The sequence below is a fragment of the Carcharhinus amblyrhynchos genome, chromosome 31 (assembly GCF_965287045.1).
Source record: "Carcharhinus amblyrhynchos chromosome 31, sCarAmb.v2.hapA, whole genome shotgun sequence".
Lineage (NCBI taxonomy): Eukaryota > Metazoa > Chordata > Chondrichthyes > Carcharhiniformes > Carcharhinidae > Carcharhinus > Carcharhinus amblyrhynchos.
In genome coordinates this window covers 3,454,544-3,479,266 of record NC_137354.1, presented here as the reverse complement: position 1 = coordinate 3,479,266, position 24,723 = coordinate 3,454,544, and positions in this window count along the sequence as shown.

The window sequence follows — 24,723 nt, the reverse complement described above, 5'->3', positions numbered from 1 at the left end:
GTAAGGCTACACTTGGAATACTGTGTACAGTTCTGGTCACCCTATTATTGAAAGGGTATTATTAAACTAGAAACAGTGCCGAAAAGATTTATTAGGACGCTACTGGGTCTTGGTAGTTTGAATTATAAGGAGAGGCTGGATAGACTGGGACTTTTTTCTCTGGAGCGTAGGAGGCTTGGGGGTGATCTTATAGAGGTTTGTAAAATGATGAGGGGCATAGATCAGCTAGACAGTCAATATCTTTTCCCAAAGGTAGAGGAGTCTAAAACTAGAGGGTATAGGTTTAAGGTGAGAGGGGAGAGATACAAAATTGTCCAGAGGGACAATTTTTTCAGAGATAGTAGTAGAGGCAGGTACAATTTTGTCTTTTAAAAGGTGTTTAGACAGTTACATGGGTAAGATGGGGCTATAAAGGGATGTGGGCCAAATGCAGGTAATTGGGTCTAGTTTAGGAGTTTAAAAAGGGGCAGCATGGACAAGTTGGGCCAAAGTGCCTGTTTCCATGCTGTAAACCTCTATGGCTCTATGATTCTATAAAAGAAACAGTAATGGGATTGCGGCCATTCCCGGGTCTCGGTAAAGTGGCCACCCGCGGGGAAGTGGGCGCGAATCACGTTCATGACCTCACATCCGACTTTACCACGTTTTCACACCTGAAAACGGATGCGATGCAATGGTAAAATCGGGTCCTGAGAGTGTGGGAAAAGAAATCAATTTATTGCCAATCATTCGTGAAGGAAATTGCATATTGTGATTTTTAAAAGGCAGTTGGCTTCTTGAACAGTGATTAGCACTGCTGCCTCACAGCACCAGGGATCCAGGTTCAATTCCAGCCTTGGGTGTCTGTGTGGAGTTTGCATGTTCTTCTCGTGTCTGCGTGGGTTTCCTCCATGTGCTCTGGTTTTCTACCATAGTCCTAAAGACATTGACAGTAGAAATGTATCTGAATGGAATCAATACAAATTGATCAGAAATAGTTCAAGGTCAACACATAAAGAATCTACTCTGGGTCTATTCATGATATTTCATAACAGCTTTCATGAGAAGGTTCTCATCAGAACATCTATATTTATTGGTGGTACTTGGGGCAAGATCTTCCAGCCGAACTCGCCCCAAGACCGGAAAATTCCGCCCAAGACCAATTGGTCTTTGCATGGTCTGCCCCCCCCCACCCACCCACCCACTATGATTTCAATGGCAGGCGGGAAGATTCGACCTTGTTGTTTCAACAATTAAGAGTCGAACTACATTTTCAAAAATTCATTCGTGGGACATGGGCGTCGCTGGCTGGACAGCATTTATTGCCCATTCCTAGTTGCCCAGGGACATTGCTGTTGCTCTGGAGTCACATAAGTAAGTACAGCAGATTTCCTTCCCAAAAGGACATTAGTGAACCAGATGGGTTTTCTGACAATTGTTTCATGGTCATTCCTAATTCCAGATTTTTTTTTTCAATTGAATTCTAAAGTGGTGGGATTTGAACCGGGTCCCTAGAACATTAGCTGAACTTCTGGGTTATTGGCTAGCAATAATACCACTAGGCCATCACCTCCCCAAATTTGGCATGAATGCATTAAAAATGGAAAATGTCAAGTTCTCAATGACAAGAGAACAGGAGGGAGTGATAGTTAATCTATCACTGGAAGTATTGCCATAATCTGAAGCAATAATTCATAGGATGAAAGAATGCTGGCATGTAGCCAGATATGTAAAGCATAAGACTTGGGGTGTAATATTGATATGATTTCCTATGAGCACTCTATACAGCATTGTAGTAAATTAGTTTATAAACAACGTGTCACCATTTTGCTGCACAAACGCCACAAAGGAAACCTTCACACATAGTACACTACATCAAATTCTCGTTACCATGACCACAAAAAGGTAGGGAATTAAAAAAGGTTAAAAAATGAAAACTAAGATGTTTCTGGGCTGAGGTCATTGAGTAATGAGACAGTTTTAAGACCATGGTTGTTTCACAACAATAAAACATGGGAGGAGTGTTTTGTTTTATTAAATGGGAATTGGTCAGTTGAATGATAAAATGTTCTTTGTGCGGTTCTGGCGATTCAGACACTGTAATTAACAGCTCAGGACACAACGAGGTAGACAGAGCCACCAACAATAGTGAATTCTGTAAGAAAGAAAGACGCAATTAGGAAAGGTGGGTCAGGATTTGCAGTTTGAGGATGTTACGCTTGAATTTGCGCATTCAGTTTGATGAAACTGGATGGGTCCAATGGCCTTTTCTTTCTCTATTCTCATATTTTTAATCATAATAAATGGAACTTGCACGGTGGCACAGTGATTGGCACTGCTACCTTGCAGCGCCAGGGACACTGGTTCATTTCCCAACTTGGGTCACTTTTGATGCTCTTTCAGAGAGCTAGTGCAGACTTGATGAGCGGAATGATCTCTTTCTGCTCTGTAGGGATTTTATGATTCTCTGACAATGACGCCATCGTTTTATTAATGATTAGTAAGAATATTGAATCAATACATCTTCTGTCTTGAGTTTAATGTTAATTTATTAGTGTCACAAGTAGGCTTACATTAACACTGCAATGAAGTTACTGTGAAATTCCCCTAGTCACCACACTCCTGCGCCTGTTCGGTTACACTCAGGGAGAATTTAGCACGGCCAATACACGTAACCAGCATGTCGTTCAGACTGTGGGAGGAAACCAGAGCATCTGGAGGAAACCCATGCAGACAGGGGGAGAACGTGCAGACTCCACACAGGCACCCAAGGCTGGAACTGAGTCCGGGTCAATGGCATTGTGAGGCAGCAGTGCTAACCACTGTGCCACCGTGTTGCCCTTATCTTTGTATAAAAACTGAAAATGATTAATTCTTCTGCATATCCTTTATCAGTCAACTCCCGTTTTTTACACTTCATCTCAAGACCTTACTTAGCATTCAGGAGTTGCTGAATTATGTCATCAGTGTTCCAGGCCAGGTCGCATTGAGAAATTGGGTGATAGCTGCATGTTACTTTTAAACTTTATTTATTAGTCACAAGTAAAGCTTACATTAATACTGCAATGAAGTTACTGTGAAATTCCCCTAGTCACTACAGTCTGGCGTCTGTTCGGGTCAATGTAACCAGCACGTCTTTCAGACTGTGGCAGGAAACCGGAGCACCCGAAGGAAACCCACGCAGACAAGGGGAGAACGTGCAAACTCCACACACTTAGTAACCCAAGCCAGGAATCAAACCCGGGTCCCTGGCACTGTGAAGCAGCAGTGCTAACCACTGTGCCACCGTGCTGTACATTTGAGGCACTGTTAAATGCAAAGATTGCAATCTGCCCAATTTTTACCAACCATTTAGGAGTAATACAGAAATGGGAGGAACACACACAACAGACTTTGTAATTTATAAAGAATGTGAAAAATAATTTCTTCCCTGTTTCAATCTAAGTGTGTTAATGTCAGTGCTTATCAGATTCGGGTTCAGGAGAGTTGTCTGCATTTCTCAACTTGAAACATGTAGACTTCATTACATAACAGGCAGAAATCAAAGGAACCAATGGAATGGCAGAAGATGGAACAAAGACTGTGGAATAATATTGCATGTATGACAGCAAAACTATGGGGAGAACATTACAACTTCCTCCTAAAGGCAAAGAAAAACAACAATTGTTTGACTTAATGCAATAATGCATAACTATTTCCTATTGAAATGTTATACAACCTAAACAATTACTGAGCAAATTCTCATTCCTTTCTCCATATAAAATACCTCTGTCCACAATAACATTCGTTGTCCTATTTCATAAGAATATCAGAAATGTTTATGTTGGCTCTATTTTTCTTTTAAACATATGCAGCAGCTCAGCCAGTTTTCTTTTGTTGATGTAGTGCTTTTTACCATGAAAAATGCTTGGTTTCTTTGGCAATTTTTTAAAGAAAGTGAACATAGTCTAATAATTGAAATGATTTATCAGGTGACAGAAGCTTTCTTAGCTATTTTAGGCAGTGATAAACTGCAGTTATAGCTTTAATACAATCCTGTGAAGGTGGGAGGAAACACAACAGATAAATAATTTACTGTGGAAAAATATTGGTGTCAAATAAATCTACATAAGCTTGTACATTTTATAAACATGTGCTGTTCTTCCAACAAATGTTAGAAAGTAAAGTACTCAACATTTTAAATACCTTATATGCTTTTAGGTGTGTTTTGATTGTAACTTTAGCAATGCTACAGTGATAGTATCACTCCAGCCAGCTGCTAACCTTGGTGATGACATTTGACAGACCAGAAGGACAGATTTTCCTGTCCTCTGCATCTGAGATTTTTGGATCACTTGGAGGCCACGAATACGCAGAAACTAGATGAGGATTAGCACATGCCCATGAGGAGTTGATGTTTTTCCATTGATCTCAATGAATGGTTAATTGTGCCATCTGCCAATGCTGTGCAGCATCTCCACCCAATCTTCCTGTAATCATTCTGTGCAAACAATCCATATCATTTCAGCTGCAGAAAGACGAAAGTCCTCCCTCATTTATCGAACAGTGCTAACTGATTGTTTAAAAAATGCCTTGGAGATCCCTGTTTATTACTGGGTGGCAATGTAGCGGCGCGGTGTCATTTACTGCCAGGCAACAAGCCCTACTGCCTGTGATCAGGCTTTGCGCTGCTGGGGCAAATGGTGGCACAGTGGTTAGCACTGCTGCCTCACAGCGCCGGGGATCTGGGTTCAATTCCGACTTCAGGTCACTGTCTGTGTGGAGTTCGCACCTTCTCCCTATATCTGCCTATGTTTCTTCCGGTTGCTCCAGTTTCCTCCCATAGTCCAAAGATAGAACAAAGAAAATTACAGCACAGGAACAGGCCCTTCAGCCTTCCAAGTCTGCACTGCCCGACTGAGCTAAAACCCCCTACACTTCCCGGGACCATATCCCTCTATTCCCATCCTATTCATGTATTTGTCAAGACGCCCCTTAAAAGTCACTACCGTATCTGCTTCCACTACCTCCCCAGGCATTGGGTTCCAGGCACCCACCCCCCTCTGTGTAAAAAACCTGGCCCGTACATCTCCTTTAAACCTTGCCCCTCACACTTTAAACCTATGCCCTCTAGTAATTGAGAAGAAGCCTTCTGACTATCCAAAGATGCGTAGGTTAGATGGATAAATCATGGTAAATCTGAGGTTAAACGGATAGGGTGGGGGAAAGACCTGGTAAGATACTGGCCAGAATTTTATCGGCACCAGAATCAGGGCCGGTGAGACTCGCAGAACGACTTTCTCTGTTGGCCTTGGGTGAGATCTTACGAGCCTTGGGTGGGCAAGGCGGTAAAATTCTGGCAACTGTCAGAGAATTGGTACAGTTTTAATGGACCAAATAGCCTGCTTTTGCACTGTAGGAATTCTATGATTCTGTGGGATATTTGCTGGACGTTCTGTTTTCAGGTTTTTAATATTCCATTCACTAAGTAATGGAACCTGGAACCAGCATCTTTATAGAAAAATAAAGAGGTCTTCAATTATTTTTCCATTGACTTCTGCGATGTTTGTACCTGTAAAAAAAAGCAATCTCTAAATCCTGGGTGACCCCCATGTCTTTATCTGTGATTGGATCTCTGTTGGAAACAAAAATATTCCCAGTTCAGCCTGCAGACACTGATGATCAGAGAATGATATACCACATAAGGAGGCCGTCCAGCCCATTGTGCCTGTGCCAGCCCTTTGAATACGTTAACCAGGATGGCAAATGTTGTCCCCTTGTTCAAGAAGGAGAGTAGAGACCATCCTGGGAATTATAGACCAGTGAGCCTTACTTCTGTTGTGGGCAAAGTTTTGGAAAGAATTATAAGGATTAGGATTTATAATCATCTAGAGGGAAATAAATGGATTAGGGATAGTCAACACGGTTTTGTGAAGGGTAGGTCATGCCTCACAAACCTTATTGAGTTTTTTGAAAAGGTGACCAAAGAGGTGGATAAGGGTAAGGCAGTTGACGTGGTGTATATGGATTTTAGCAAAGTGTTTGATAAGGTTCCCCATGGTAGGCTATTGCAGAAAATGCAGATGCATGGGATTGACGGTGATTTAGCAGTTTGGATCAGGAATTGGCTAGCTGATAGAAGACAGAGGGTGGTGGTTGATGGGAAATATTCAACCTGGAGTTCAGTTACAAGTAGTGTACCTCAAGGATCTGTTTTGGGGCCACTGCTGTTTGTCATTTTTATAAATGACCTAAATGAGGGTGTAGAAGGATGGATTAGTAAATTTGCTGATGGCACCAAAGTGGGAGGAGTTGTAGACAGTGAGGATGGATGTTACAGTTTGCAGAGGGACATAGATAAGCTGCAGAGCTGGGCCGAGAGGTGGCAGATGGAGTTTAATACGGAAAAGTGTAAGGTGATTCACTTTGGTAAGAATAACAGGAGTACAGAATATAGGGCTAATGGAAGGACTCTTAGTAGTGTTGACGAGCAGAGAGATCTCGGGGTACATGTGCATAGCTCCCTGAAAGTTGGCACCCAGGTTGATAAGGTTGTTAAGAAGGCATACGGTGAGTTAGCTTTTATTGGTAGAGGGATTGAATTTCGGAGCCGTGAGGTCATGTTACAACTGGTCAAAACTCTGGTGCGGCCGCACTTGGAGTATTGCGTACAGTTCTGGTCGCCGCATTATAAGAAAGATGTGGAGGCATTGGAAAGGGTACAGAGGAGGTTTACCAGGATGTTGCCTGGTATGGTGGGAAGGTCTTATGAGGAAAAGCTGAGGGACTTGAGGTTATTTTCATTGGAGAGAAGAAGGTTACGAGGTTACCTGATTGAGGCATACAAGATGATCAAAGGATTGGATAGGGTGGACAGTGAGAGCCTTTTTCCTCGGATGGTGATGGCTAACACAAGGGGACATAGCTTTAAATTAAGGGGTGGTAATTATAGGACGGATGTCAGAGGTAGGTTCTTTACTCAGAGGGTAGTAAGGTCGTGGAATGCCCTGCCTGCAGCAGTTGTGGACTTGCCAACTTTAAGGGTGTTCAAATGGTCAGTGGATAGGCATATGGATCACATTGGAATAGTTTAGGTTAGAAGGTCACTAGATTGGTTCCACTGGTCGGCGCAACATCGAGGGCCGAAGGGCCTGTACTGCGCTGTAATGTTCTATGTTCTAATTAGTCCCACTTCCTCTTTTTTCCCACAGCCCTGTACCTGTCTCCCCTTTCAATATTTATCCGATTCCTTTCTGAAACTTATTAATGAATTTGCTGACCCTTTCAGGCAGTACATTCTGAATCACGATAATGTGTGTAACAACATGTTTCCTCATGTCACTTCTGGTTCTATGCCAATCATCCCATGTCTATATCTTTTGGTTATTCACCTTTCAGCCGAGGGAAACAATCCCTCCTTATTTACTCTAACAAAATCATCCATGATTTTATTAGCCACATCCGTCAATTCTCCTTTTAACTTTCTCTACTCAAAGCAGAGCAATCCCAGTCATCCAATTTCTTCATATAACTGAAATCACACATTCTTGCTGCTATTCTGGTAAGTATCTTCTGCACCCTCTTCAAAGGCCTTGACATCCTTTCTAAAGTTTGGTGACTGAACATAATGGCTAGAATGTTACCACCCTGCCCACCTTTGGAATCGGAACAGGCAAGTGATGGACAATGGAAAGGTCCATTGATCTTGGGCGGGATTTTATGGTTTTGTGACGAGCATAGCTGGAAAATCCCACCTAATATTCCAGCTGAGGCCTATTAGTGTTTGAAAAGTTTAGTTTTGTTTTGTTCTCTATCCAAGCGTCCCCTATCCTTCTTTAACAGCCTTCCCATATTATACTCCATCTTCAGAGATTTGTGTCCGTATCCACCCCTGTTCTTGCAATCCCTTTAAAATTATTTAATTTGCTTTCTATCACCACTTCTCACACATCTTACTGAAATATATCATTTCATATTTCTCTGCGTTCAATTTCACGTGCCATCGGTCTGCCCCTTTCACCAGTCAGTCATTGGCCTTTTGAAGAACGTGACTTTCCTTCTCAATGTCTACTAAAAGCTCAGTGCCATCTGCAAACTTTGAAATAAAGCATGGTGGCAAATGGGTGGCATGATGACACAATAGTAAGCACTGCTGCCTGATTGCACCAGAGACCTGGGTTCAATTCCGGCCTCGGGTCACTGTCTGTGTGGTGTTTGCACATTCTCCCTGTGTCTGCATGGGTTTCCTCTGGGTGCTCCGGTTTCCCCCATACTCCAAAGATCTGTGGGTCAGGTTGATTGGCCATGCTAAATTGCTTCTTAGTGTTGGGGGATTAGCAGGGTAAAGATGTGGGATAGGGATAGGGTCTGGATGGGATTGTTGATGGTGCAGGCTAGATGGGCTGAATGGTCTCTTTCTGCACTGTAGGGTTTCTATTCTGTTCTGATGATCATTAATATAATTCAAAAAGATCCACATTGGGTAGTTCCCTTATTTTAAAAGTGTCTAGCACTAATATTCTAAACAGGCAGCAATATCTGTTTCAATCTGGTGACTACAATATGAAGTGACACACACAACAAAGAAAAGAACAGTTTACAAGATACCCTGGTGACTGGGAAATTGCTTTTGTGAGTTGCTCTGCACGGGGTCAGAAGTTTAAATTCTTTTTAAAGATACTTCTTTTGACAACAATACCAAAAAAAATATAAGGACAGCAGGCAGTCCTCACCGCTTTTATGTTCCTTGAATCTTGCTTGTTTTTCTATTGTAACATGGTCATGTGGCAGGTCAGTGAATTGTCTGCTTCTCTGAAGAGAAAACAAGGATGACCACCTCGTATTCAGGAAGCACCAAGTTCTGTAACCAACTGTAAAAACACATCCAACAAAACTGATTCCCCTTCCCTCCCTTCAGCTGCTCTTATTAAAAAAGAATATCAATTTGCAGATACTGAAGTGTGAAACTTTCTCCCACAGAAGACAATAGAAGCTAATAAGCAAAAATCTGAGATCAGTAGGGTCTTTGCTTGATAAGAATATTAAGGGATGTGGAGGCAAGACAGATACAGATTAGTCATGATCTAATTGAATGACAGAGCATGCACATGAGGCTGAATGGCCTCCTCCTGTCCCAAAAGAATCCTATGGCCCAGATCTTCCAGTCTCCAGATTATCAGGGATCACATGTATCCCACAAGATACAATGGGAGGAATTCTCCAGCCCCACCTGCCAGAGAAATCCTAGCAGTGGGGACGGTAGGGGGAACCAAACAAAGGTCCATTGACCTTGGGTAGGTTTCTCTGGTTTTGGGGTGAGCACGGCTGGAGAATTCCATCCAACCAACTTCGAGCAGCTTTTCTGTATGCATGGTGAAGGATTTCTCCACATTTGCGAAAATCATACAGCACATGGGTATTGATACCAATGCTGTCCATGTGCTTGTTTGCTAGCCTATTCACCAATTTATCGCACAAGGAAGCCATAGACATTTGCACTGTGTCACTATATGATGGCAACGTAGACACACAGCCGTGGTCTGAATCTGTATTTATTGAACTTATGAACTCAGCAACTTGTGCGGTTGAGTTCAAGTTTAGTAACATCATGTGTGCCCAAGCAGATGGTGTTAACATCGGATCCCCTTTCGATCCAGTTCTCGCTAACGTCTCTGTTGGTTTCCACAAGTAACATGTTTTTGATGGAATGACATATTACCTTCCACCCTTTGAATATTTCAGATACGTAGATGAAACATTGGTTCTATCTGAATTCACAGCTGGATGTAAGATTTTCCTTCCACACCTTAGTGGGCTTCATCCTGTGTTCAAATTCAACTTTGAAATGAAGCAGTCAAATGAGCTCCCTTTCCTCAATGTGTGAGTTGAAAAGCTCTGCCATAGAATTCACTCTGGGGAGCGAGAGAATCTGTCTTTTGGAGGATGCCTGATATGTGTGCAGGACATCCTCCAAAGAACATATCCTCTTTCCTTCCTGCTTTCTAACCAGTCCGATTTAAAAAAATGGTCTATCCAATGCCGCATGCCTGCTCATGCACCCACATTATCATAGAATCCTTATAGTGCAGGAAGATGCCATTTGGCCCATTGAGTCTGCACCAACAACAATCCCGTCCAGGCTCTATCCCCTATGGTGTCATCTGCATAATATTCAAGTCAATTTTCTGTCAATTATCTTTGTAAAAGTGACCAGTGGCTGCTGATTTCAGCATCTGCCTACCCTTGGCTATTGGGGACTGGTCAGGGATTAGCAGGAAGGCAGTGAATTAGTCACTTGTCATATCTTACATGCTCCCCTGCCAGTTTAACTCATTCACAATCCCAAACCAAAGCAATAATTTGAATAGTCCAGACTCAGAAATATCCTTCCAACAATTATGCATTTTCATATCTTCTTGCTAAATTCAAATGTCGCTGCCAGTCACACACACACTGAGAAATTTGCACATTGTACTTTTGTTTAAATGTGACTTCTGGTTTCTTCCCGTAGCCTTGGAAACACTGAACAAATCTTGGCATCATTTATACTGGGTTTGTCTGGGATATCATTTTGAATGCAGCTGGTTTTTAAACTCTTTAGCTATTGTATCTAGTTAAAGGGACCACTACAAAACTAAAACTAGTTTCCAAATTATGGCATTCCCTGTGAATTTTCTTCCACACAAAATAATTACATCGAGTATGAGAAAAAATGGTTTTGGAAGTCGTGCTAAAATGAGTCAACATCTCTGGTAAAGTATCAAACGTGAAATAGTCTCTAAACAAACTCAAAAACAGTCTACAAGAGGACTTAAATCACTGAAGATCTTTGACACATTATTGATTGAATCCTGATGCAATTATTACATAGTTGGCAAAGAAACTAACGTGTCAACTTTTGATCAATTGTACAGATTTTAAATTACCACGTGTAGCAATATTTGCACATTAGTTATGTAACCAGCCTGACAACACCCAAACTGTACTGAAATAACCCGAGCAAGGTATTTGATAAAGTACACTCCACATAAATTTTTTTCAGTGGAAAAGAATAGAAGTGGCGGCTGGGGAATCAATTACATTAAATCTGCTGATTGCTGCAACCCTGGATAGACGGGAATGAGTCCTGGATGTTTTATTTGAAAAGTTGGAGAGGGCAATGCTGTAGACTGTCTGGTTTTTACTGAGTCACAGACTATTATGAGAAACTCAGAAGAATTGACATTTGATGAGTGTATGACCTTTTTTATTGTATATACTTGAAGTAGAGAATATACAAACTGGTGCTACTTGAGAAATAGGTTGAAGGACATGTAATATATATTTTATATTATTTAAAATGGCATAACTAAATGCCTCAACCTTATGTCCTGCCTTGAGGACATGTCAGAATTTTATGATGTATAGCTGCTCAATACAGTGCTGGCATGCTGACCCTGCATTGGAATTGAGTTCTGATTTATGTTAGAAAACAGGTCTGATGGAGGGAAAATTTTTACCAGCCTCATCTCAACTGCCTGGTTTTGATGACCCAATATTACAGCATCTCTGTAGACTCTCTTCCAGATTTCAAAGGACAGAAAATTAAGACAGAGTTATAATAAAGGTCTGGAGACTTAATTGTTTTGAACAGACATTTGTTTAAAGTTTATTTATTAGTGTCACAAATACGCTGACATTAACACTGCAATGAAGTTACTGTGAAAATCCCCTAGTCACCACACTCTGGCGCCTGTTCGGGTATGCTGAGGGACAATTTAGCATGGCCAATGCACCTAACCAGCAAGTCTTTTGGACTGTGGGAGGAAACCAGAACACCCGGAGGAAACCCACGCAGACATGGGGAGAACCTGTAGACTTTGCACAGTGACCCAAGCCAGGAATCAAACTCGGGTCCCTGGGATATATGCATAGTGAATGGAAGGAAGATTTTAGTGAGAGGAAGGGAATCAGAATTGGTTAAGCACAGGGGAATTCCGTACTTGCAACAGGTTTGAATTTAGTTGTGGTTGCTATTTAATAGCAGTCTTAAGTTTTGGGAAAACATGAATTCAGAATAACTTGTGTATCATAAGTTTGCGAAATGTCAGGTTCAATGTTGTTTACAAGCTTTGGTGGGAAAGCGAAGCATTTACTGGTACAGTGAGCGAAAACAACTCTTTGTTCTTCATTTCCAAGGGACTATAGGAAGAGTTCTTTATTATTGAAACCATCTGTATCAATAGGCTTTACACAAGTAACTCGGCAGAATCAGGAAGGAATCTGGACTTCTCCAACAGAAATGAGAAGCACAGATGGATCAGCAGTATCTGGTTATAATGGGCAAGACAAATAATGCATATAAGAAGTAGAGTTGAAATTTTCTTTCTTCTCATTTCTTGGGTATAGTCTCCTCTTTCTCAAAACTACTATTATTTCCCCTCCACAAAATCATCCTTTTCAATTCCTCTATAATCCAAGTACAAATTACCGCCCCTAACATCTCTGTCCTGTCCAGCATTCTGGAATGTGTAGTTGTCCCCCAAATCTAAGCCCATATATCAGGTAGTTCCATTTTTGAATCTCCCCAGTCAGGTTTTTGCCTCTGCCAAAAAAGTAACTCAGTGGAGGAGAGAGTGGTAGATTCATAGAGAGATGGAGAGATTTAGATGATGAATTCCAACAGCTTCATCTCCAGGATGTTGAAGGCCTGGGGATCATAGTATCTACTGTGCAGAAGGAGACCATTCGGCCCATTGAGTCTGCACCCACCACAATCCCACCCAGGCCCTATTCCTGTAACCCCACATTGCTAACCCCCTAACATTCAGGTCAATTTAGCATGGCTAATCAACCTAACCCTCACATCTTTGGAGTGTGGGAAGAAGCCAGAACACCCAGAGGAAACCGACGTAGATGAGGAGAGAATGTGCAAACTCCACACAGAAGTTGAAGTGGCCAGAATGGTGCAGAGATTATTGACTATGAGTGGAGAGAGCTGGGAGAGATTGCACGACAAACCCACTTTCTTTCAGATTCACCAGGTGAAACTGGTAGATTTCTGTCACTGACCCACTTAATATTTCAGCCACAATCGTCAATACCACTAACAACCACGACTCCTGCCACAATTAGCAGAATACATTGGCTTTTTGTGTAGTGTCAGAGAACACATTACAGGGCAGGGGAAAGTAATGCTTGTCTGGTGGGAGAGAAAACGGTTAATAGAAAGAATAGGGATAGAGCTCTATACACTTTCAGAGCATTTTCACCTTTAATTTTGTTGATGCCTGAAAGGATTAACTGCCAAATCTCAAATAGAATCACAGAATACGACAGTGCAGAAGAGACCTTTCAGCCCAACGAGTCTGCACTGACGCAGCCCGCCCACCTAGTCCCACTTGCCAGCACTTGGCCCATAGCCTTGAATATTATGGCGTGCCAAGTACTTATCCAGGTACTTTTTAAGACATCCCACCTCTACCACCCTCCCAGGCAATGCATTTTAGACTGTCACCACCCTGTCTCTGGGTAAAAAAGTCCTCAAACCCCCCCAAACCTTCCATCCCTTACTTTTAACTTGTGTCCCCTCGTAACTGACCCTTCAACTAAGGGGAACAGCTGCTCCCTATCCACCCTGTCCATGCCCCTCATAATCTTGTACACCTCAGTCTTCTCTGCTCCAGAGAAAACAACCCAAGCCTATCCAATTTATAATTATTTATAATTTATAATTATTTATTAATTAAGAATTTTGTATTACTTTCACTGAGTTACATTTTTAAGCGGACACAAATGTACATTTCGGACGTGCATAACTACTGGGTATTTCTAACCATCGTTAAAAAGTAACATTTAGAGATAGTTATTGTCATAAGATCACATTTTTCAGCAAAACCATCTCTTTCTGCTAATGCACCCCATCGTAGCTTTAGTCCAAAGGTTAATAGACAACACAGGGATAAAAGTAAATTACTGTGGATGCTGGAATCTGAAACCAAAAGAGAAAACACTGGAAAATCTCAGCAGGTCTGGCAGCATCTGTATGGAGAGAAAAGAGTTGATGTTTTGAGTCTAGATGATCCTTTGTCAAAGCTAAAAGGCACAGAAAGTGGGAGATATTTATACTGCAGGGTGAAAGAATGAAAGATGAGTCATAGCCACAGAAACCAGGGGGAAAGGCTGCTAATGGCAGCCCATAGAGAGAATAAAGGGTGTGAATGGCCAAACGGCAGAGAAACTAAAATGAAGATATGGGAGAGTGGGGGGAATGAATGGCTCAGAAATAAAATTTAGGAAAGGGGAAGCATAAGGGAGAAAAGGTAAGGAAAGGGGGATGAAGTAAGGGGAAAGAGTGTCAGGGGAAAGAAAAATGAAGACAGACAATAAAAAAATAAAAGATAGAGAACAATAAAAAATTAAATAAAATAGAACGAAAATAAAGGAGTTGAGATAGGATGGAGCAAATCATCTGAAGTTGTTGAATTCGATGTTGAGAAAGCGGGAAAGTGGAACTGATCCACTTCAGATCAGCCATGATCTTGTTGAATGGCAGGGCAGGCTCGAAGGGCTAGATGGCCTACTCCTGCTCCTATTTCTTATGTTCTTATCTCCACATCATTTTTTCTCATCTAAGTCTATCATCATAATTATCTCTTCCCTTCTCCCTCATACACTTGTCTAATTTCCCCTTAAACGCAGGTACCATATACAATTTGCTTTAACAACTCCCTGTGGCACTGTGTTCCACATCCTCACCACTCTTTGGGTAGAGACTATTCTTCTGAATTTCTATTAGATTTATTGGTGAACATCATATTTAAATCTTATTATATCTTATCTCTATTGTATTTTACTAATATCTTCTGAATGTAATTCATACAGTTTGGCCCAGTTTAATGGTGATTGGACATCATTTAAGAGCTAAATATGTTAAATATTGCTTCATTTTGAAGATTTTGAGTGAATGTCTAAAGGGCAGCAGCCCAGATTCTTTGCTCTGAATTTGACTGAGTGTTGTCTATTGGTGGCCCGTTATTCTGTGTGGCTTCTTTCCAGGACCAGCTGCATCATATTAAGATGTTCTTCTATGTAAAAATCCTGCTGGAAGTGTAGATTATAAACTATTCAGAAGATGGGATCATCAATGTTGCTTGCCAATAATGCATATAAACTCCTCACGTTGTTGGATGCAAAGTAGGTTATCCACTCTCACCAGTGACATGAACGTGTTGTCAATTTTGTTCCTTACCAACCAAATGTAAACTCAGAATTCTACATTTCTACAGTCTTCTTTTGGGAATTGCATTTCATGAGCGCATAATCGCCAACTGTTAGCTTTTTACTGTCCAATATATGCGTATAAATCCATTGGTCTTGTTCTTGATTTTACGGTAACATTCCAAGCCCATCAAAGGTTCCAATTTCCAAAAATCCAAAGGAAAAGGGATCTGATCCTTTTTCCCTATTAAATAATTGTATTTATAGAAAGATGGCATTACAGGTAAGGATGCCATCTGGCATATCTCATGCTCATTACCCTGTCATCATCTATGAACCATCAGGTGTAATTGGATAAACACATGTTCCAACCGCTCGTGGGCACTTTCTCACAGACCAGAACAAAGGAAGTGTCTGCAGGAAGTCCTGTCTGCAATGGATAGCATTACAAGTATCATTATAACCTGCTCTTCCCGCCAAGGGAAGAGTAAACTGGCTGCAAGTTCGGGAAATAACTGGTGTGAAAAGAGTGCTCCTGAATTTAAATGCGTTTTGTCACACCTCTCTGACCCTAACCTGCATTTATTACCACTCTATCTTATCAAGTCCTTTGATAGCGACTCCACACTTTTCAAATAAAACGAACACTTCATAAAGCAAGAATTTATGATGGTTATAAAAACATGTACCCGTGAAGTGGATTCAAATATAAAAATGATCCAGCCCCTTCAAAATGACACATCTCTAAGCAAAAACTGTCTTTGCAAATTACAAATTACCTTTGCAACGAGAAACTTATTCTTTTCATTTAACAAATTCAATTTTTGTTTGGTACAAACATTTGTCTACAAATGGGTTTTATTTTAGCAGGAAATGTGCAACAAAGGTTTAGATGTAAAAGAAAATGGTAAGATAAGATTATAAGAATAGTGAAAGATTAAATTAGGAATTAAGGGACATGAGTAGGGCATTCTGCCCTTCAAACTTATTCTATCATTCAATTAGATTATGGCTGATCTGTATCAACACTATGGGGCATGCAGTTAAGGTGAGAGGAGGAAAGGTCAAAGGAGGTATGCAGGGTAAGTTTTTTACACTGAGAGTGCTAGGTGTCTGGAATGCACTGCCAAGGGTGGTGTTGAAGATAGATATGATAGGGGAGTTTAAGGGCTTTATAGATAAGCAAATGAATATGCAAGGAATAGAGAGATATGAAGCAAGGACAGGCTTGTACTCGTTAGAGTTTAGAAGAATGAGGGGAGATCTCATTGAGACGTATAAGATGATGAATGGGATGGATAGGATAGAGGTGGAGAGACTCTTCCCGCTCAGAAAGGATAGTAGGACTAAGGGGCACAGCCTCAAGATAAAGGGGGGGCGGTTTAGAACGGAGTTGAGGAGGAACTTCTTCACTCAAAGGGTGGTGAATCTCTGGAATTCTCTGCCCGTTGAAGTGGTGGAGGCTACCTTGCTAAATATTTTTAAGACGCGGGTTGATGGGTTTTTGATAAGCGAGGGGATTAAGGGTTATGGGGAGAGGACGGGAATGTGGAACTGAGCCAAGACAGATCAGCCATGATCTTATTGAATGGCGGGGCAGGCTCGAAGGGCTAGTTGGCCTACTCCTGCTCCTATTTCTTATGTTCTTATGTTCTTATGTAGAAGGAATTAGTTTAATTTGGCGTCATGTTAGGCCTTGTGGGCTGAAGGGTCTGTTCCTGTGCTGTACCATTCTATGTTCTATGTACCTCAACTCTACTTAACTATCTTTGGGTGGGGAATTTCTGGTCCCAATCTGACCCTTGGTCTCTATCCTATACTGAACAGGAACCTTGTAAAGTTGCTGGGTTGTGTAGGGATGATGACAACAGACATAACTTAAACGGGTTACTACAAGATCTGCAGCATCTGTCACACTTTGTAGTCACACTGATTAGAACCCCACCAATATGTCACTGCCTGTGTACAGGTCATGGTAATATAGACACAGTCTACAAATCTTGTGATCTTAATCCTGAAAGCTCCAGTTTTCCCAGCACCCACAGCCCTTTGGGATAGAGAATTCAGATTTTTACTGCTGTTGCTATGAAAAGGTGCTTCCTAATTTCCCTCCAAAATTACCCAGCTGTAATGCTACGATTGTTCTAGATACTTCACACCAGTGGAAATAGTTTCTCAGGGCTGAATCTTCCAAGGTTCTTGGAAATAGGGGTGTTCTGATCATTTTCAGCATCTATGAGGGGGATGGTGGGCAGCTGGTCACTAGGAGGCAGGCATAGGCTGGTATTGGGGTAATTCTCCCTCCCTGTGTGGGTAGTATTTGACTTGCAATGACGAGATGGAATTGGAGACTTGTGAGGTATTTTATATGATAATCAATATCTCTGTTTTATTACCTACAAGCTCAAAACCCTCATGTCAGGTGCTATCCAAATGCTGCTGCACTAGGTCTGATTTCAGAACTAAACCTCATTCCATTGTCATGGGTTTGTGTGAAGGATCGATACATTGAGATGCAATTGTAAAAATAGTAAGTGTAAAAAGCAACAGTGGAAAAAAACTGAAGTGATGGAGAAGTCAGGAAGTGGATCAATGTTTATCCCTGTACACTAGCCAGGTTCACCACACACTATCTGGCACTGGCAGGAAGGCTGACTGATATTAATGGCCAGACCTCCTTACGGGACAGTGTTCAACATGACGAGTGCTAGAAAATGGGATCAGTGCCACTTTAGTGGTACTTAATGTCGGTGCAGACTCAATGGGCCGAAGGACCTTTTCTGCACTGTATAACTCTATGGGCACAATCTTACTTGATATTCATGCCACACCCCCGCTGCAGCAAGTTTGGAGAATTTGGCGCCCAGCCAAATATCTGTTCACTACTGCAGGATGGGAAACTCCTGCCATTGTAAACAGTGGAACATTCCAGCCAGTGACTCTGCGATCCTGATCTGGCAAATTCCACATTCTGGAGACTATAAACCACTTCCTTACAAAGCTTCACTACATGATCAATTTGATCCTGACTTTTCCACTTGCTGGGTTTATCAGGTTAAATGATTATTTTCCTGCATTTAACACGCTACCTTGCAATGTTCAAACAAGATGAAACATCGAGAGTGGACAAAGAAAGTCATGGCTTAATGATGTGATGGATAGGGCAGGTGTAACATCAGGGATTGATAAAATACACATGTACGGATAAAATATGGAGTGCAGGAATTGCCAACTTCCAATATACATTTGGTGCACAGGAAGGCAACTTGCTGTTCATACTTGTGGGGGCGGGGGGTGGTGAGGAGGGTGGGGGGAGGTGGATTTTACTTCAATATGTTGCATGATAGAATAACAGTTAACTTTTAGACATGCAACATTCTTTCATTAACTATAGCTTAGTATTGCAGGTATTGGATCCGATACCTGCCCAGAGCCAGGCCATCATCTAGGCTCAGAAGCACTTTCATTGGCAAAACTTGAAATGGATTTTTTTAAACTGAAAAGTCATATGGGCCCAATATCCTAAAATGTTCTTTTTGAAGTGATTTCTGAGGAGAGAGAAAAAAAAGTATTTTATTGCTTCCAGAACCATGAAATCTAAATCCATTGGATCCTTTGATATAACTGGAGTGGAATTATATAGATCAACGTGAAGGGCATCAGTCAATATCTAGATGGCAAAGTGGAGTGCAAACTAATCGTAGAGAGAATGAGATTGTCTGAAATGCCAATAGTCAACTCAGCCAGTCCTTTGACAGTCACAAATCTTGAATGAAGGCTTCAAGTGGCTCTCTGGAACTCAGTGGAAATGGGGTTAAATGAGTCAAAGGAAAGGGTCATTGACCCAAAACATTAATTCAGTTTCTGCCTACACCTGACCAACCAACATTTTCTACTTTTATTTCAGGTTAAATGAAATGTTGTCATCTGACGCAAATGTACTTTGCAGCTAATTAATTATTTTCTGAAGTTTAGATAGAATCATAGAACCCCTACAGTGCAAAAGGAGGCCATTCGGCACATCAAGTCTGCACTGACACAATCCCATCCAGGCCCCTATCCCCGTAACACCAGGCATTTACCCTAGATAGTCCCCCTGATACTAAGGGGCAATTTAACATGGCCGATCCACCTTTCGGACTGTGAGAGGAAACTAGGGCACCCGAAAGAAATGCGCACAGACACGGGGAGAACGTGCAAACTCCACACAGACAGTGACCCGAGCCAGGAATCGAACCTGGGTCCCTGGTGCTGTGAGGCTAACCACTATGTCACCGTGCCACCCTTGAACCATTGCAATGTAGGAGACACAATAGTCAATCTGCACACAGTGAACTCCCAGAAACAGTAGAGCAATAACAAGCAAAGACATCGCACATCTCTTTACAAAGCTAATGATTGGGGTGTGAGCATTTTATCAGGATGACAATACAGACCACATCCTTCCCTCAGCTGGGAATGAAAAGCTTGACATATGAGGAGCGTTTGAGGACTCTGGATCTGTAATCAATAGAGTTCAGAAGGATGAGGGAGATCTCATTGAAATTTACAGATTCTAAAAAACCTGGGTAGTCTGGAAAGAGGTTTTCATTAGCAGGAGAGACTAGGATCCAAGGGCACTGCTCAGAGTAAAAGGACGGCCCTTTAAAAGTATATCTAAAGAAGAATGTGCTGGCCTTGGAAGGAGTCCACAGAAGGTTCACAAGAATGATTCCAGGAGTGAAGGGTTTGCCATATGAGGAGCGGTTGAGGATTCTGTGTTTATACTCGATGTGGGGGTTTAATTGAGACTTACAGAATACTGTGAGGCTTGGATAGAGTGGATGTGGAGAGGATGTTTCCAATGGCGGGAGAGACTAGAACTCAAGGGCACAACCTCAGAGTGAAGGGACACTTCCTTTAAAACTGAGATGAGGAGGAATTTCTTCAGCCAGAAGAATTCGTTGGAATTCATTGCCACAGAAGGTTGTGGAGGCCAAGTCATTGAGCGTATTTAAGACAAAGATAAATAGGTTCTTGACTGGTAATGAGATCCAAGGTTACAGGGAAAAGGCGGGAGAATGGATTTGAGGAACTTATTGGCCATGATTGAATGATGGAGCAGACCCGATGGTCTGAATGGCCTAATTCTGCTCTTATATCTTAAGGTTTTTCAAAAACCACTGTGTTGTCTAACTTCTTGGTTCTTTCCATGTTCAGATGAAGTTCCTCCAATACAGTCCAGATTTGCACTGTATGAAGAGTTATCAAAATTCAAAATATTTCGTTCTGATCTATAGTAGGATTTTTAAATTCTTACATGGAATGTGGACGTTGCTGGCAAGGCCAGCATGGGTTGCCCATCCCTAATTGCCCTTGAACTGAGTGTTTTGCTTGGCCATTTCAGCAGGTCAGTTAGGGGACATTGCTCTGGGTCTGGAGTCACATGTATGTCGCAGCAGGTAAGGATAACAAATTTCCTTCCCCAAAGGGTGTATATGAACCAGATGGGTTTTTACAACAATCAACAATACTTCCATGGTCATCATTCCTGAGAGTAATTTCTTAAATTCCAGATGATTAATTAAATTTAAATTTCACCACCTGCCAGTGAGATTTGAAACCAGGTCTTCAGAGCATGAGCCTGGGCCTCTGGGATTACTAGTCTGGTGTCATTACTACTATGCCACCGTCTCCCCATTCAAAAACTTAAATCCATTAGTTTTTCAGAACATTGATCTGAGTGTTACAATGTTTCAGACCAGTCTCGCTCTGAAGGACTCCATTTGCTTTCCAAGTCCACCATCTGAATTTTATACGTTGTAAAGTTGTCTATTCCTGCCTTGGTTGTTGTTTTAGCAATAATTTATGAGAAAATGATGATAGAATGAAAATCAATTGAAAAGTGAAACAGATGCAACTGTTTATTAATCTACCAAATAAATAATATTCTGAAGGCCCAAAAAAAGATTAATGCTGTTAGTAACTAAGAAATATTTTGGTCAATTTGGAGAACTTTGGAGAAAAGTAAACAACAATTTTTACTAAAGAAAGCTTGCTATTTAATAACAGATGTTGTGGTTAGTAAAGCCTCATATTCCTAAGGGAAAAAAACCAGAAGTGGTTATTGTTATTAGGGTAACAGATACTGCAACACAAAATTTCAAGACCACACAGATGCATTCTACTTGTACAATTGGTGAGTTAATGTATCATGGTGATTCTTCCTGAAGCCTCAAAGGATAAGTACTGAGATGACGCTGTGCCACCCTGATTAAGGGGTATACAAGTTTGAATTCTGCTCTGTACTGACCTAGCTGATCTCAACTAATACAAATATGGGATACCAACTTGATTTCTCATATTCTAGGGTTAGAATCTTTCTTTTTAAATTCATTCTCGCAATGTGGAAGTTGCTGGCACACTCAGCCAGTGGGATGGTCAAGAACTTCAAGCTTCAACGTCAACTTCAAGTGCAGAGGAGGTTTACTAGGCTGATGCCGGAGTTGAGGGGGTTGAGCTATGAGGAGAGGCTGAATAGATTAGGCTTGTACTCGTTAGAGTTTAGAAGAATGAGGGGAGATCTCATTGAGACGTATAAGATGATGAATGGGATGGATAGGATAGAGGTGGAGAGACTCTTCTCGCTCAGAAAGGATAGTAGGACTAGGGGGCACAGCCTCAAGATAAAGGGGGGGCGGTTTAGAACAGAGTTGAGGAGGAACTTCTTCACTCAAAGGGTGGTGAATCTCTGGAATTCTCTGCCCGTTGAAGTGGTGGAGGCTGCCTCGCTAAATATTTTTAAGACGCGGGTTGATGGGTTTTTGATGAGAGAGGGGATTAAGGGTTATGGGGAGAGGGCAGGAATGTGGAACTGAACCACGACAGATCAGCCATGATCTTATTGAATGGCGGGGCGGGCTCGAAGGGCTAGTTGGCCTACTCCTGCTCCTATTTCTTATGTTCTTATGTTCTTATGTTCTTTTAGATATCCAGGTCACCAACAACCTGTCCTGATTCATCCATGCCCATCTCCCCTACAATTCCTTCACCTCCCCACCCCCTCCCAATGCTAGAATTAAGAAAGCCCACCAACGTCTCTACTTTTTCAGAAGACTAAAGAAATTTGGCACGTCAACTACAACTCTTAGCAATTTTTACATATGCACCATAGAAAGCATTCTTTCCAGTTGCTTGGTATGGCTCCTGCTCTGCCCAAGACCACAAGAAACTACAAAAGGTCATGAATGTAGCCCAATCCATCATGCCAACCATCCATTGACTTTGTATAAACTTCCAGCTGCCTCGGGGAAAAGCGGGCAGCATAATTAAGGACCCCACGCACCCCTGACATTCTCTCTTTCACCTTTTTCCGTCGGGAGAAAGATACAAAAGTCTGAGGTCACATACCAACCAACTCAAGAATAGCTTCTTCCCAACTGCTGTCATACTTTTGAATGGGCTTACCTTGCACTAAGTTTATCTTTCTCTACACTCTAACAATGACTGTAACACTACGTTCTGCACTCTCTTGTTTCCTTCTCTATGAATGGTATGCTTTGCAAGAAACAATGCTTTTCACTGCATGTTAATACATGTGACAATAATAAATCAAATCAAATCAAAGCACCCTAGTCAATCTAGCAAGCTGGTGAGGTGCCTTCTTGAAGTGTTGTAGTCCATGTGATGACGGTCCTCCTACAGTTTATTAGCTATAGAGTTACAGGATATTGATGCTGAAGAAATGTTAGTATCTGTCCATTCCAGGAGGTGCTGTTGAAGACGCATTGTCATATTGCTGTAGTACATCCTGCGGGTAGGACACACTGCAGCAACTTGCCAGAGCTTTCTTATCAGTATTCTCCAATCCCAGGATCTTCACCACTTACATGGGCAAGGGCAGCAGTCACAGAGGAACACCAACAACTTCAGCTTCCGTTCCAAGTCTCACACTGTCCCAACGTGACCACTGAGTCAAGATCAAGAAATACCCCACTGATGGGCATTATCTATATCATTGGTGGAAAGTAGTCAGAACATTGAACATAGGAGCTGGCACATCTTGTTGAAGTTGTACAAGACATTGGTAAGGCCATACTTGAATTACTGTGTGCAATTCTGGTCACCTATTATAGAAAGGATATTATTAAACTAGAAAGAGTGCAGAAAAGATTTACTAAGATGCTACCGGGACTTGATGGATTATAAGGAGAGGCTGGATAGACTGGGACTTTTTTCTCTGGAGCGTAGGAGGAGATCTTATAGAGGTTTTTAAAATAATGAGGGGCATAGATCAGCTACATAGTCAATATCTTTTCCCAAAGGTAGGGGAGATTAAAACTAGAGGGCATAGGTTTAAGGTGAGAGAGGAGAGATATAAAAGTGTCCAGAGGGGCAACTTTTTCACACAGAGACTGGTGAGCGTCTGGAACAAGCTGCCAGAGGTGGTAGTAGAGGCGGATACAGTTACTTGGATAAGATGGGTATAGAGGGATATGGGCCAAATGTGGGCAATTGGGACTAGTTTAGGGGTTTGAAAAAAAGGGCTGCATGCACAAGTTGGACCGAAGAGCCTGTTTCCATGCTGTAAACCTCTATGCCTCTATGACTCTAGAAGTTTCATGTGCTTAACAGCTGTCTGAAAAATGAAACGACAGATTGATGTTTGGATCTGATCTTCATCAGACAGCAGTTTTATTCTGAGGGTTTTTTTAAAATTTGTTGAACATGAGATGAAGAGCAGGTTGAGGTTAACAGCGATGGTCTTCTGTGATCCAATAATCTGCCTGTATTTCTTGTTCAGGTTCAGGCATGAGCAAAGATAGAAAGGCTGTTGGGAATTGGCAGAAACCCGATCATCTGCTGTTAGCTGATAACTTGCAAACAATTCCCGAACTCTGGCAGTATGCACACAAAGGTAAGGAAGTGGATGCAAGTGCAGAGGATCACAGGTTTGTCACAGCTGAATATGCAGATTTGCTGATCGACTGTGGGGTGAAATCCTAAAACACATAAAAACACAATTTACATGAATTGAGAATTTAGCATTTACTGAGGGAGATGAGCGATGAAGGAATGAAGCCCTTGATGATGAGGGCGGCATGGTGGACAGTAGTTAGCACTGCTGCCTCACAGCGCCAGGGACCCAGCTTCAATTCCCGGCTTGAGTCACTGTATGTGTGGAGTCTGCACATTCTCCCCGCATCTGCATGGGTTTCCTCCGAGTATTCCAGTTTCCTCCCACAGTCTGAAAACCGCAGGATTTTACAGGAATAACAAGGTTTGAATGTTACACAGGGGAATAAAAATGCACTAAGAATACGAACAAAATGTCATTGGATGGTTAAATGTAACAATTACACACATTTTTGTTGTACAGCCTGTCAAAATAACACATTTTTAGAATTGAAAATATCACCATGTGAATCTATTACACTGTGCCAAATGTTTTGGAAGTTAAACTCCCCGATCCGGATTGAAATCAATGTTATCAATGCCAGGGACCGGGGTTCGATTCCTGGCTTGGGTCAGTCTGTGCGGAGTCTGCACGTTCTCTCTGTGTCAGTGTGGGTTTCATTTGGGTGCTCC